Source organism: Mastomys coucha, unplaced genomic scaffold, assembly GCF_008632895.1.
Source record: "Mastomys coucha isolate ucsf_1 unplaced genomic scaffold, UCSF_Mcou_1 pScaffold22, whole genome shotgun sequence".
In the NCBI taxonomy this organism is placed as follows: Eukaryota; Metazoa; Chordata; class Mammalia; order Rodentia; family Muridae; genus Mastomys; species Mastomys coucha.
Genome location: NW_022196905.1, coordinates 175972888 through 175988724, shown reverse-complemented (window position 1 = coordinate 175988724; position 15837 = coordinate 175972888). Strand labels below are relative to the sequence as shown.

Here is a 15837-nt window from a genome sequence, read left to right as displayed (position 1 = left end):
CCCTCCCCTTCCCTTCCCTTTCTCTTTCCCTTTCCTTTCCCCTTTCCCCTTTCCCCTTTCTCTCCCCCTCCTCTCCCTTCTTTTTGAGACAGGGTTTCTACATATGTCTGGCTATCCTAGAATTCATTCATTATATAGATCAGGTTGGCCTTAAACTCACAGTGTCTCTACCATGCCCAGCATAGTATTTACTTTAAATTGAAGATGCTTGATGCAAGCTTCTGTATAGTTAATTAATTTGTATTGCCTTATATATTGCAAGGCATTTTAGTATCAAAGGTAGCCAAAGGTAGGTATCAGTTTTGTTTTCTTGATTTGGATGGACTCCTTGCAGCACATACCCCACAAAATTTGATCAACTCCAGATCTTGATTTTTTTTCATAAAGATGATGCTGGCTCCGCCACCTCCACCCCCTTCCAATACAGTTGTTTGTTTAGCTAAATACTCAATGCTCTCTAACCTGTGGTAAGAAGTAGTCCAAATGCTTCAGTCCTGGAGTGGGACTCTGTGCAGTCTGGGCCTCTCTGATTTTTACTGCGACAACAACCTTGATTCAGTTGGTAAAGTTACCTTATTTTGGTTCTCATTTTCTTAGAGACAGTCTTCTTACTTTAGGTTAGGTTGGCTTCCTGATGCCCCTACCACAGCCTCTTAAGTGGGATTACAGGCAGTGCCACAGGCATAGCTTCTCAGGATTGAAATGTCTGACTGTGTTAGAAAAAAAAAAAAAAACTTGCTTTGCAAATTCTTTCTAGACTTAAAGTCACTGGTTGGAGATGGGTTGTTTGTTCCTTGTGTTTTCTAAAATGAATGCATGTTCCTTACAATTCACAGGGAGTTTTGAGACAGGGAGATGCAAGAAGTGTCTTTTTCTTTTGCCTCAATCAGGTATCACTCTTGAATGATTTAAAGAAGGAACTAGCTGTTTGATGACATTACAAATGTATCTCCAATAATGGAAAAAGTAACAAGCAAACTTATCTAAGATTGCTCATATTTCTGCCTTATACTGTCGGCTGAAATATCCCTCAGTCTCTCGGATTGTTTGTTTGAATGCCTGGATTACAGACAATTGAGTAGGTGTCCCAAATAAGCAGAGTTTTGATGCATACAAATACCTCAGACATTTCTAAAAAGTCAGTACAAAGTCAGGAAGTTCAGTTTTCTGGGATTAACAGTTAATGCTTTAAACACTCTATAAATGGAGTTATATACAGTTCACACCTGCCTCTCCCAGCCCCTATAATAGATAAATAGTTCCTGTATATTAGGTAGATTTCCTTATATCAGTGTGCTACAACCAGGCTTCTTTCTGTTATGAATAAAGCTGTTATGACATACATTCTTTTTTTTTTTTTTTTTTTTTTTTTTTTTTTTTTGGTTTCTGTATAGCCCTGGCTGTCCTGGAATTCACTCTATAGACCAGGCTGGCCTTGAACTCAGAAATCCACCTGTCTCTGCTTCCCAAGTGCTGGGATTAAAGGCATGCGCCACCACTGCCCGGCATGACATACATCCGGCATGACATACATTCTTAAAATTTTGTTCTGTGGCTGTAGTGGTGTTCTTGGACAAAAACATACTAGAATTATGGGATGTTGGGTTAGGTAAAGAGATTGGTAGTCAAGGGTTCTTTGAAAGTTGGAGGACCAAGGTAATCAGTTTCGTGGAGTAGCTCACCACATGACAGTTGATTTCATAGAAAGCCAGCCAGCAGCAGAATAGGTGAGTAAAATAGAACTTAGACTTTCCAGTGTTCTCATCCCACATTTGCTGAGTTTGATACTTTGAAAGAAAGTGGGCTCAACCCATACTCAGGAGGAGGTGGTGACACAAGCTGTACATACACTTACAGTTCCTCGTTGCTTAATGATAGGGATAAATTTGGAGAAATACATTACTAGCTGATTTTGTTGTGTGTGACCATCACAGTGTGCCTACAGAAACCTGGATGGCACAGTCTATAATATACATGCATACTCTGTGGTATTGCTTTCAGGCTTCACACATGTCCATTGTCACAACAGTGTGTGAATTCTGATAGTAGTAACAGAGTGATGGGTATTTGTATATAAACATAGAATATAAACACAGTATACCCTTAAAGACACTTAGCATGAGTGGAGTTTGCAGAATTGGAAATAAGTCTGTTGTTGGAGAGTAATAGGAAGGCCTAAGCATTAGCCTGCTCTACAGTAGATTCTTTTTTTAAACATTGTACACTTACAGCCATCCTGATTAAAAAATACGGTTTTCTTCAGTGATGTGTTAGTTTAACTTGATTCCCTTTTGTTTGGGCAGTCAGAGTCTCAGGGTATCCCAGGTAGCCTTGAGTTGGCAGTCCTCTGCTTCACTCCCCTGAGTGGGCTTGGACTACCATGCCTGGTCAAGACTTTCCCACTTTAGAATCTTTAACAAATTTTAAACTTGATTCTTTTGTAATTCTTAAAACAAAATCATTCTATATACAGCTGAATAAAATATTTTTATCTTTTGAATTCCTATCTTACAATGATTTTTATTTCAAATAATTTTATTTTCATTGTACTTTGTATACATTATTGTTAAGAAGTAGTGGAGGTCAATACCAGGTCAGAATAATTGTTATCAATGCCCTTCACTTCATATTACTGTTGCACTAGAAGCTAGGATTTGTCCCCCTGGAGTGTGCTCAGGGACAATAACAGCATCGAACCATCTCCTATGATAGCAATGCCTTCTGCAGGACCTGCTTGACGCTGCTTTCCACGTATATATTTTTTAAGTGTAAAATAATGATGAAAAGCATAATGTAGTTAATTAATACATCCAACTAATAACTTAGCATTACCAAGTTTATGTACCGCATGTGATTGTATGAGCTGTGGTTTCGTATGATAGGGACAGTACAGGTACACAACACTAGGTTTGTTGACACCAGAATCATCACAGAACACAGAGGTAATGCATTGTGACATCACAGTGGCAGGGATATCACTTCATGATAGTTTTTTAGAGCTATTATGATCCTGTCTTTGTCATGTGACTTGGTCTTTCCTTGACCCAAACCTGTATTCAGTTTGTGCCTATGTTCTAGATCATTGGTGCCATCCTAGAAGCTGCCTTTCCCTGCAACCTGCTTCGTTGTCTAACATCAGGTACAACAGAATATTCAGTAGGGTTGGCTCCAGTGATCATGCGTGTGTCCACATCCTCCACTAGTAGTCATACCCCTAGCTCAGCATCATTCAATTAAAAGCAGCTAGTAGATTCATAAATATTTATGATTATTTGTTAGTCAGTGGGACTGGTATTATAGTATTAAGTGTAATAGTTGGGTGGCTTATAAGTAATAAAAATTTCTCATATTGCTGGAAATGTGAGGTCAGGGTCCCAGAAGGGTGGCTTCTGGTAAGGCCTGGCTTCTGAGTTGCTAACTGGCAACTTCTTTGTACTTCTTAGTGGAGAGCAGAGAGAGTACAGAGAGAACTCAGGTCTTTCCTGAAAAAGCCTCTAAGTTCCACTTTCATTGCCCACTCTCTTCCCAAAGGCCTCACCTCCTAATCCTGCCACACTGGATGGTTTCAGTGCATAGCTTTTTAGGAGGGCATGGCATGAGCAAATGGTGATTCCATATGTGTGTGTCTTCCTTTAGAGTCTGACTTTGTGTGTACATGTGTTCATGTGCATGCTAGGTGGAGGGAAGCTGGGAAGGTCTAACGTGAGTAGTGTTGTCAGTACAGTAGTACAGTAGCTGTGTTGGGAATGGTTCCTAATAAAAAGGATGGGCTGGGTTAGTTCTTCACCTAGAGCGTGTGTACGCTGCTGTGCCATTTAACCAGCTGGCCTTGAGGAGGGAGAGAGAGGGTGCTTGCTGGTTAAAGCTCCTTGATAGACTTGCCAGGTCAATTTATCACTTAAATTTTTGTTTTTTATAATTGTTTTTAGGATAGAAAATGGGCTGAACTACTTGTGTCATTCATGTGGTTTCTTGATCATAACTGAGCAAGATTAGTCACCATGAATAGGCTGTAGTGTAAGGTTGAGGTAAAAGAAAAAGTTCTTTGCATGAACCATAGTGCAAAGAAGCAAATATCCAGAAGTGGACTTAGTGTATTGTTTGAAAAACATTGTCCTCCTTTATGTATGCATGTATGTATGGACTAGGATGAGTTTCTTGGGACTTTATTAAAGCCTAGGCACTTGGGATGATGGATTTTGAACTTAATTTTTTTTTTTTAAATCATTTTGGCTTCAAGTAATAGAGGAAAGTCTTAGTGGTGTGTTTTGGGGCCCTGTGCTTTAGGGGCCCCCTAAACTGTCAGGTTCTAAGATTGTTGTTGCCTGCTCTATGGAAGTTTGCTTTTCCTGTTTATTCAGGCCATCTATAGAATTAAAGCAGCATGACCATTAAACTGTTCTTTTCAGTTCTTTGTGGAATGGCAGCTCCTAGTTGAGTTTAAACAAATGACTCTTTTTCTTTTAAACTGTAGGAAATGGAGCAATAAAGTATGAAGATTCTTTTTGGTTGTAACTAAATGGCTAGTGGCAGGTTTTTATTTGTTTGGACTTGTAACTTGTTTCTTCTTAAAGAATCGAGTAAACATTGATAGTTAATATTAGATGACTTTTGTTAACTGCAGAGTCAAACAGCCTTTAAAACGAGTTTACTGTGTGACCCACAATTCTTAAAAGCTACAGTCTTCATATCACCATTTATAGTTTTGAAAATTAATGAAACTTCACAATTTGTAGCTAATTACAGTGCTTTTGAAAAGGCTGGATAAGTCCAAGTAGATCCAACAGGATTGGATGCCCTCATTCTGATATAGCTAGGGGAGCCATTTTGATAGTCCCATCTAGCCTGTTCAGACATTGTACCTTTCTCCTTTTTTATATGCTTACCTTGAACTGATTATGGAAATTTGCCTTTTTTTTTTAAAAAAAAAGATGACACAGGATTACAGTTGATAAGTACACAATAGCTGTTTTGTAAAATAATGTCTGGAATAGAGATGTTAAGTTATTCTTTTGTGTAGGAAAAATCTCATTTGGAAAAAAATTCTTCTGAACTAATTTGTAGAGCAAGGTATTAAAAATTTGACTTACCCAGTGTTCCCCACAAAGCAATATCCATAATGTAGCAATGGAATGTATAATTGTTATCCTATTGGAAATTTATGAAAACAAGGAGAACCTTTATATAGGTGTTCAGTGCACTTTTGAAGAGGGGGCTTTTTAGGTTAATATTTCTAATCTCAGGTCTGGCTTTCTTAATATAGAAATAATTTTTATTGTACTAATCTGCTTTTTTATTGTCAAAGTCAGAAGTCACATAGCTATTAAGTGACACAGTAGACTAAACCTGTATATCTGGTTGTCTTAAAATCGTTAGGTCTGGCTGCTCAATGACAACTTCATAGTAATGAGAAATAAAATTATGTAATTTTATAATTTGACAGCTGTTATGACTTTCTCAGATTGGGTCCTGATGGTAAAAACAATCATCTAAATTTGAAAGTGAAGAAAAAATAGTCCTTCATCTTACCACTCCAAGGCAAGTAGTGGAGTTTGTGGTGGATAGATCCCTCTAGCCCTTATGCTTGGCACTTAAACTCTTCAGTAAGTAGGATATTAGAATGCTTGTTTTAAAGACTGTTTTTTCACACTTACATTTGCATGTGTTCATGTGCGTGTTGGAACCCTTGGGGGCCAGAAGAGGGTTAGATCCCCTGGAGCTGGATTCTGAGAAGTCTGCTGTGGGTGCTGGGAACCAAACCCGAGTCTCCTGCAAGAGCAGAAGAGCCTGAACTGCAGAGCCGGCTCAGTTTGCAGGATGTCGGACTGGACTGTCTTACTCTTCGTTCATTTGTTTGTAAATGTGTAGTGTTTGACTGAATGAGCCTCATTAAATCAAAGGGCATTTTAGAAATCCTGTTAAGTCTAAAGAGTTTTAAGGAAATCCTGAAAAATTTTGTTTAATATTTTGATTCACAGAAGCAAACAAAAAATTAAATAGCAAGTAAACCGAGGGAGTCACAACTGTTAGGAAGCACATAAGGATACTGAGCTGTAGACCTCCCAGTGTTTAAGATGGAGCTGGAGAGATGGCTCAGCAGGTAGAAGTGCTCACTGTGCAAGCCTCGTGCCCCAAGCTGATCCCAAAGCGATGGGAGAAGAAAAGTACCAACTCCAAAGTTGCCCTCTAACCTCTTCATATGTGTTATAGCATGTGCTTGTTTTCACTCACTAATTATAAATATTAAAAAAGCTCAGACAGTAAGTTTTGTTAAATGTATATTTTGCCATAATTCAAATGAAATAACAAAAATTATAGTAGATGTTTTGGCCTTTGATATCTTACAGAGAACTGTGTGTGTGTGTGTGTTATGTATACCTGCTTGTATAGGTCTGCATGTGTGTGCATATGCATTCATATGTGGAGGTCAAAGCTGGATCTCACAGTTTGACTAGGCTGGTTGGCCAGTGCTCTAGGTTCCTCCTGTCATCTCAGCCTGAGCACTAAGGTTACAGATGGTTACAAACCCTAGTTACCTGGTAACCCTGCTGCTTTTCGAGGGTGCTGGAGAGCCAAACTCAAGTCCTCATGGATACATGATGATCACTTTACTAGCTGAGCTACCTTCCAGCCTGAGAACTCATTATTTAATCTTGTCAGTGTGAAATATGGAAATACTGATATTCAAGTAGCATGAATTTCAGCAGTTATGTTAATAATGCCCTTTTCAGTTTTTCTATCAGTTATGGATGTGTCTGAATGACTGTGGTTCTGGCAGTGTGAAATTCATCATTAACGAAGTGTTGGTGGAAATCCACGTGAGCTTAATGAAACTTGCATTGGTTAACAGTTATTGAGACAATTCCACAGTGTATTCCTCACTCTTAACACCATCTGGATCTCTGTTTCTCAGGGACCTAGATAATAGGGTTTCTCAGGGCTTTAGATAGTAGGACTTTACTAAAATTGTATGGTCCTTTGTCAGAAGCTCACCAAATAGTTCTCAAGTCTTTTGCAAGACAATGAATGGTGTTATCTCCTGTCCTTGTTATAGAATATTTCCTGGGTAGGTGGAATAATCATCTTTTCACCCCAGATCAGGCACCAGTGACAGAGCATAGGAAGAGTTCTCCCAAGTCTGGCTTGGTGAGCCATTGAGCTTATTGGGATTGTATAACGGGCACCTACTCACTGAAAAGCCCAGGGCGGTGTGGTAGACCACTCACAAAAACAGCATAAACAGCACCCTGCCCAACTTACAGGCAGTGCTACCAGAGTCTGCTCTTCCCAACAATTGTTGACCTCTGTGAAGTATCCTAAGGGAGGGCATCTTGTCTTTTAAGAGTGGGAAGAAGGGACCAAGAATCTTTTGCTATTTCATTTGAATTGAGACATTTCCTTTTCAAAGTGTTAGTAGGGTTTAATGCAACACCAAAAGATCTCATCACCTGCATCAGTCATCCAATCAGTAGAGCAGTTGGGTATGGCAGCAGGAAGGGAGGGAGTTTCCTTATCAGGCATCTTATTAGGTGTAGATTACAACTAGCTAAATATGCAGGTCATCATGAGCCACCCTGCTACTACTTCATCTGGGGCTGCTGCACATCCTTCCCCAATGGGTTTCCTAGCCGTCCAGCCTGGCTGGGGACCAAAGGGGAGTAGGTCTATGTTCTTGCCTTCTATGCTTGCTGGGATCCAGCTTCCTGGTTCTGACAGGCTTTGATAAGCTCTGTGTGTGGTTTTGCCCTTCCATGAGTCATACCCGGCTGCTAAAAGGGTTCCAGGCTGGGCAAACATCTTTACCCCTAGTGTGCTTTCTTCTAGGGAGAAGTGTACACAGTATACTCTTAATGGGCTAACTGCTTGCCCCAGGAGAAACTTCATCTTTTTTCATCTGTACTGTTCTTTCTCTTCTTTGACCCTTTCAAACCTTTCAGGGTTTAAAGCCTTCAGGGGCTGACCAGCACAATGCATGTCGCCTCTTACCTGGAAATTCCGGCTTGGTAGAAACCCTGCTGTCTGGAGATCTGGACAGACTCTGTCTGCCCTGCCTCTCTCTCGTGGCCCGTGCTTGAACATTTTATGAACAACGAACATAAGTAAGTCATTCAGATTCCTTTTGGTAAAGATCATATTTTACCGTGGACTCGCTCTGCAAAGCCACAAAAGCCCCACCCCCATCCTAACTCTCCTGTGAATATAATCCTGTCTGGCCTGGTATTGTATGACAAAACTTTTTCAGGGGAGACATAGCACATGTCTGCTCACCCCAGGTAGGGATCCTGTGACAGACCAAAGAGTGGATGCCAGCAAAGTCCAACTTGGTGAACCAAGGAGTTTTATTGGGAGCAAAAATGATTCCAAGACAGCTATATCATCACCAAAGCCCACCCCAGCAGGAGCGGCTGCTCACAACCACGGGGACACCTGGAGCGCGCTGTAGGCAGCTCTCAAGGTTGGAGCATCCTTTTAAGGACTCAGGCCTGAACCTCTTCCAGGCAGCTGCTCTGCTTTCTGAGTCCCCTTTGCTACTAACTCTGCCTTTATTGCGTACTCTGGCAGGGAGGGGCCTGATGACAGTATCTGGTCAGTGTCAGGGACTTTGGGAAGCTATTTTGAGTTGTTTACCTTACTATTTAAGGAGCTTCCTGCAGGATGGAATGTTTCAATCTCGAGGAAGGAGACTGTTACACACTTGGAGCACACTGACACACATGGAGGAAGCTGATACGATACCTGGTGGGGCCACACACATGGTCTTTCACACTCAGTTCTGTTCTACCCTTCCTATGTGCTGTATATCCTTTGACACAGGAACTCAGCTGGTCATAACCAAATATCCCTATGTGAGGCATTCTAGTTCCTCAGGGGCTAATTTTCCTCATTTTGCCTTAGATTATGTAGCTTTAGTTTCAAGTAGGGTGAATCATTATATTAATCATTTTCTCTGCTTCTAGGGCAGCCAGGCCGATCTCATCTACCCCCATGTTCCAGCAGCTTCATGAACCAGGTTGTGAGGGACTCTTGCATTGTTTTTCAGACGCAGTGTATTATTCCCTGGTTACCATAGTCCCCTGTACCGGCCCATTATTGAGGCTGCCATCTGCCTGTTGAATCACAGAGGTTTCTTTTCCTCTATATTAAATTTAGATGTGAGGGGTATCTTGTACTAATTCTTCTTTGCCATATTCCTTTTCACTGTTTGATTCTTCCCACGCATTCTGAGTTTTTGGATGTTAGTAGGGCTATTTAGCATGAATCTAATTTGTGCTCTATTCCTTGTACCCCACAAAGATAGAGCAGTCTAGCACCTCTATCTAAGCCCGTCCCCCTTCCTGACAAACCAGGACTCCTGTGGAGGATGCATTCACATGTCTTTTTGCTGTTGCACCTCTCTCTTATGCTGGCATGCTTGTTTGAGAAGCCAGCTCAGCCTCTGTCATGTGTCTCATCACTCATAGCAGAAATCCGTATGCCAGCAGCCACAGCCTGCTTGCGTCTTATCCTTTGGGGGCTGCAGTATAGTTTCTAGACCATTAGCTGTTTGGGAGGCGTCCTCTTACTCAGTCTGTAGACCCTGTTCATCAAGGAAGAATGCCACACCCCATACTACATAGAGGAAACCACGACTCTGGGATTTTCCTAAAGATACGCCATGTCCAAATAGTTCAGACTCAGGTGCACATCTTATCACTCATGTTGGGGTACACGACTGCCATATCAAGGTGGTATCCCTTATAGACTTTATTCCTTTGCACCCCACAAGTTGTAAGAAACAACAGTCAAATGTATTTTATTGCTTTGCTTTGTTCCCTATTCTTTTCACTCACAAGCCGTAAGAAACAGCAGTCTGTAGCCATATTGAGATTGCTTGTGTAGCTGCTCTACCTTCAAATAGATCCAGTTCAGTTGCTTTGGGCTTTGTTGTGTTTGGATGATAATTGCAATGTGTGACTTTTCCTGGGAATCTATGAACATACTGTCCCGACCCCCAAGTATTATGTCAATGGCAAATCAAAGAAATGATTATTGCACTCACATTTACTTGGTGAAATTGGGTTTATTAAGGTTACTTTGAGGAGCTTCAGTGTCTTGGAGCTGCATCTCCAAAAGCCCATGTCAGCTTACGTCCTAAAAACCACCCACTTGAGTTTGCTGCACAAGTTGCTGGTAGCCCTACAGAAGCATCTCCCCCCAGTAGTTGTTTACTGCTTATATAAGATGCTCAAGATGCTTGGGGAGGGGCATCTTGAGTTGTGAGTAACTTTCTTGTGAAATGAACCTTCTTTCTTCCTTCCAGGAGGGATTGTTTAATTGGGAGGAAATATGTAGAGAACACTTAGAGTCAAAATGTTGCTTCTCGGATGTTTTTGTCTCAGGACTCTTAATACTCAAGGTGTGGTAATGCTGCCTTACCCTCAGGGTTCTGAGGTACCTGAAACTGGATTACACCAAGCTGTAGATAAATTACTTCCCCAAAACATACACCTAGTGTAAGGTTTGATTTATAAATTAAGGGATTAGCAGCAATCATACAGAAACAGAAGAATTGGTGGGAAATTATGTGCAGTAGTCTTGATCTTCTCCAGAAGTCCCTAAGTCAAGAACCCCCATCTTTTCTCCTAAGGAAAGCATGGTTAGCTCGTTCTATTGTATCTAAATTGGCAGCTTAGATAAGAGTGACGTCTGAAAAGAACTGAAGCGCCAGGAGAGTGTGGTGAAGCAATGACAATGGGCAGATAGATCGAGTACCTTGGGCAGAACACAGCACAAAGTATACTTCACTGGTAGTTTACACATTTTTGTTTCTGGTCTTTTCCGTATAATACTCCCAGTCAGTGCTTGACTGCAGACAACTAGTGCAGAAAGCAGTACTGTGGAGAGAGGAAATGACTATATGGAGTGTGTGATTGTTAATATGGCTGTTGTTCTCTGTTTTGAGTCAGTTTGATGCTAGATTTTATAGAAGACAGTCCAACTCTTGCCTTTCTCTGCCATTGTTGTGTGTAGCGTATGGATTGAATTCATGAGACAGATGATGGAGTGGAGAAGGTACTATTTCAATGGTCTTTTCAAATAATAGAGTTTTTTCTTTATAATATAGGGTTTGGATAATTAGTTCTTGTGAGGAGAATTTTGAACCTTATTAGTGAAATTTTCATATTTCTAGTATGTTAAAATCCACTGACTCTATTTTACAGAAATGGATCTTATTATTATATGGTTTGGTCTTTTGGGAAGTATTATTTCAGTATGCCATGCAGATCTTTCAAAGTATTAACATCCTAACTTTCTAAGAATAACAAGCAGCATGTTCGTTAGTAACACCAGTCTTAAAAAAGGAATGGTTATTGGGAAACTGCTAACGTTAGAAAAGCTTGTGTAATACTCTAAAATTCAAGTACTTGTCTAAAAGCTTAAAGTCTATCTTTGGGAGCAAAGATTGTTGTTCTCTTCTAAGTAACAGGCTCTCGGGCTCATCCTGGAGAAAATGTGTGCCAAACGCAGAGGTCCAGACTGTTCTGAACAGCGCATAGTGTTAGGCAAGTAGTCCGTCAGTCACATCTAGTGGTGCTTATGTGATTCTCATTGTGGCACACTCTTACTCAAATACGTACTTCAGTGGCTAGAACTTAATGTAATTACATTCGCATGAAAAATATTCCCATGTGAAATTGGTTCAGGAAAACTACCATGAAAAGACCACAAAGACCTGGTGAAAAAGAGTGTACAGTTTGATGTCTCCCTTTGGGTAATGTATTGTTAAGGTTTTGTTTGTTTGTGTTGAGAGCACTATGGATGCATTTTCCAAAAAACCAAGGCATGATGCTACAAAATCAAGCACCATCACTATTGGCAGTGAGGAAAGCAAGGCCATCTTAGTATTGTTACAGACAGTATGAACTTCTCAGATCCCAGAAGGATCATCGAGATCACTAGGAACCCACATGGGTCGTGTGAAATGTGCTGATTAATACAAGGAGCTCGTAATTTTGTTAACATAGGTTTAAGAATCTGCTGATGGATGTGGATAGTCTCATATATACCACAGTTTATGTGTAATTTTCAGGGAGAATTATACACTCCTGCAGCTGTATAATCATGTTTCTCAAACTGGAAGGTTTGTTGCTGGGCCACACCCCAAAGTTTCTCTTCTGGTAAGTCTGTAGCAGGAGCTTGATAATTTGCCTTTTTACCAAGTCCCAGGACATGTTCATACTTTTTGGGAGAAGATTCCTAATCCTGGACTGATTATATCATTGGTGTAGGGTAAGCTCATTTTTAAAAAAAATCTCTCCTCAATGTTTTCATTCATGTACAAAATTGAGAATCGTTGATGGAGGATCCGTACCATCCAGTTAAGACTCCCATGTTCCGTGAGATGCTATGACAGTTGGTACTCTCTGTGCAGCAACCTTTCACGTGGTTTTATATTTGAGGAGAAACAGTCCTGTGTTCCTTAGATTGTACTTTGAGGAGCCCTGGGTGCTGAGTCTGTGGAATAAGTAGGCACAGTTACTGAAAATTCTGACAGTGCTGTAACGTTCTGTACATAGAATCCCAGAGTTTGGCTCTCTCGAGAGTCTACTAGTTTATGTTCCTCACACAGTCCTTACACCTACATTGTAGTTTACTTTTGAAATGGAGCAAACACAGATTCTAGTATGTTATCGGGTGAGTTTTCAGTGCTTACGCCTGGATGTAACAGGCGCCCCAGATTAAGAATTGGTCCATCTGCAGCCGCAGGCCTGTCTGAGTCTCTATCCTTTAACCACATGTAGGCTAGTGCAACCAGCTTTTGAACTTGGCAAGAGGATTCTGTCTAGTTGTGTTCTGTTACTCTTGTGTGTGGTTTGGCTGTCACGGGGCAGTAGTTTGTTGGTTTTCTGTGTTGTGTACAGTCTGCTGCGATTGCTGCATCTGGGTGTTGTCGGCTGCTGTGAACAGTGATCTTCGGAACAGTTCTGTGTATCCCTAAATGCCATCATTTAAAATACATTTCTTAACTTTTACATTTTTATTGCATGTGTTTATGGAGGTGAGGTGCTTGTGCCATGCACGCGTGTAGAGGTCAAAGGACAACTTGTGGAAGTTAGTTTTCTCTGTCTGCTAAGAGACTTCGGTGACAAGGCCATCTTGCAGGCCCAGTGTTGTAATAAAGCAAACAATTACTGTGTTTGTTTTAATTTATATTTCTAGTGAGTCATTCATTGTGATTAATCTTTTTTTTTTCTGCCTTTGGCCATTTGGTTGTGGAATTTTTTGTCTGTGCATTTTGTAGTCACTTTTAATAGCTATTGCTCTGTTTTTATTTAATCAAATCCCTAGATTTATTGCCTTTAAAGCTTTTCTTTTTGTCTCCTCTTCTCCTGAGATGATGTGTCCACTGACATTCTTTTGTAGTTTCATCATTTTATGTTACAGTCTCTCTAGAGTTTGCTTTGCTATGCACTGACAGGTAAGGATTTAAAAAGATTTTTATGAACTGTTCTAAAAGTGGTTCAGTTGCTTAGAATTAAGATAAAATGAAGCTTGAGGGTTTTAAAAAAATTGTATTAGTGTTTTTGTGTGTTTTTCTCTGGGCTTCTAGTTATGACTCATTCATTGGGTTGCTTCAGTTTTTTCTTCCTCCATTGTCTGTAGCTCTCTGAGATAAAGGAAGGCGGACTGAAAACTACTTACAGATTCCAAGTCGTGCCAGTCTTCTGCCTTCCGATGCATTGGCATAGTGCCACTGTTTCTGGTTTCTACTTAGTTTTAGGTCTCTCGTTGTTCTGTGTTTTCTTTCTGAAGGGAGTTTTTAGCCGTTGACATTGTTAGACTACACTTGTAGCGTCTGTCCTGCAGCCTATGAGGTCTCTTGGTCTGCAAGTTAGACCTTTCTTCAGCTGTGAATAGCATGCCAGTTTTGCAGAGCTTCTTTTCTTCCTACCTTCATTACTTCCGTCTCTTGAATTTTGCCTTCTGTACCTGTTTCAGAGCCTTCCAGAAGAGTTCTTCAGGAGCTTGGGCTTAGGGGCGATGGAAGTATGCATTCTAGGTTGTGGAATATATCAATAGACAGTGCTAGGACAGAGAGTGCCCCAGTGTGATTTCTTTTAACTGTGTGTGTTCTTGTCATTTTCCAAACTTTGCTTTTTTATTTTTGTTTTTTGTTTGTTTTTTTTTTTTTTTTTTTTTTTTTTTTTTTTTTTTTCGAGACAGGGTTTCTCTGTGTAGCTTTGGCTGTCCTGGAACTCACTCAGTAGACCAGGCTGGCCTCGAACTCAGAAATCCGCCTGCCTCTGCCTCCCAAGTACTGGGATTAAAGGCGTGCGCCACCACCGCCCGGCCAAACTTTGCTTTTTTAAAATGCTGCCACCTTCGATATAATTGTGCACTTGTCTCTCTGGCCTGCAGTATTTTTCCCTTGATTTAACCCTCTACTGCTGGCTGGCGCTGCAGTGGGAAATCCTGTCTTTGTATTCATGACACCGAAAGGGACACAATACCAGTGTTGAGTGGAGGCCTTCTCTGCTCCACTGCCTGCGTAGGCAGGATTATTATCTTCTGCTATTGAGCTAATCTTTTTGCATTGGAATCTAACCATCTTTTTTTTTCCTTGGGATAGTTTGTTTTCACTCCCTGTCTCTTACCTTTTTTGTTTCTGGTGGTTTCTCTACTGGGTTTGCGGAAAGCACTTTTCTATTTCTCTGTTCTCTCTCTCTCTCTCTCTCTCTCTCTCTCTCTCTCTCTCTCTCTTTCTCTCTCTCTCCCTCTCTTTCTCTCTCTTTTCTAAACCCAGCTCTATAAGATAGAGTAATTTTCTACTAGGGTCTACTTTTGACAAATGAGACATCAACAGGGAAATATACTCCTATGTGACTTCTGATCAAATCATCAGAAGCTAGTATATCTTCTAATGATTAAAAGCTAATATAGTTACAATCAAAGTTAGGAGAGGAAGCAATAATGGCTTAGTGTTAAATAGAAAATATTTGTCATTGGATGTATATTACAAAGTAACCAGAAATTTATTACTAGGTGTCTGTGCTTTAGTGTGTATCAGATTAGGTAAACTATAGAAGACAAGTGCATAGAAGACAAGTAAGATGCAGGTTCTTTCCATAATTCCCAATACAGATGTTCATGTCAGCATAAAAACTTCCTTCATAAAATACAGTAAATCCAAAAACCTAAAAACATGTCAGAAGAAGAAAGTGGGCGGAATGAGAGTAAAGGCATGGTGGAGCTGTCCTGTGATAAACACCTCTCATTTGCAGCTGCCTTTCACACATCAGCCTGGATACACATGACTCAGAATTAACTTAGCAGAGTTAGAAATTCCTACATGTATGGACCTCCAGAGTAGCCAGTGACATTAGGGAACTGGTGAATATGCTGGATAGATAAGTGTTTAAAAGCTCTATGGTTATTGTTCAAAGGCTTCTGTTGCTTAATTTTTGTCAACTTGACACAGTCATATCTGGGAGGAGGGACTCTTGGTTTAGGAGTTTTCTCCATCAGATTGGCCTGTGGGCAAGTCTGTGAGGCAGTTTTTTTTTGTTTTGTTTTTTTTTTTAAACTTTTATTGCATTATGATGAGAAAAGTTACATGATTTCAATTTATCTGAATTTGTTAACATTTAAAAACATATTTTAATTAAATAGAATTGAATCACATTCTTGTTTCCCTTTTGTACCACTGCTCCTCCCATAGACCCCCCCAATTCCTACAGTATCTTTTTTTTGTCGTATTCCTTAAAATTTATAAAATATTATAACAATGAAAATAAGCATTATAAAAGTTGTTTGATATAAAACAACAATCAATTTAACAGTCTTATGTAGATGCTC

General features: G+C 40.2%; 1 protein-coding gene across 2 annotated transcripts in view; it reads left to right on the top strand.

Annotated features, from left to right (window-relative positions):
- Tnks (tankyrase) overlaps positions 1–15837 on the top strand; it is a 159981-nt gene that overhangs the window by 4725 nt on the left and 139419 nt on the right. Inside the window, exon 1 of one of the 2 annotated variants that reach the window (XM_031339533.1) lies at positions 3120–3139. The exons of the other annotated variant lie outside the window; for it this stretch is intronic. The gene's annotated coding sequence lies outside the window, so the exon portion shown is untranslated. Of the gene's footprint in view, positions 1–3119; positions 3140–15837 lie in introns of those variants that run through there. 2 annotated transcript variants of the gene reach the window in all.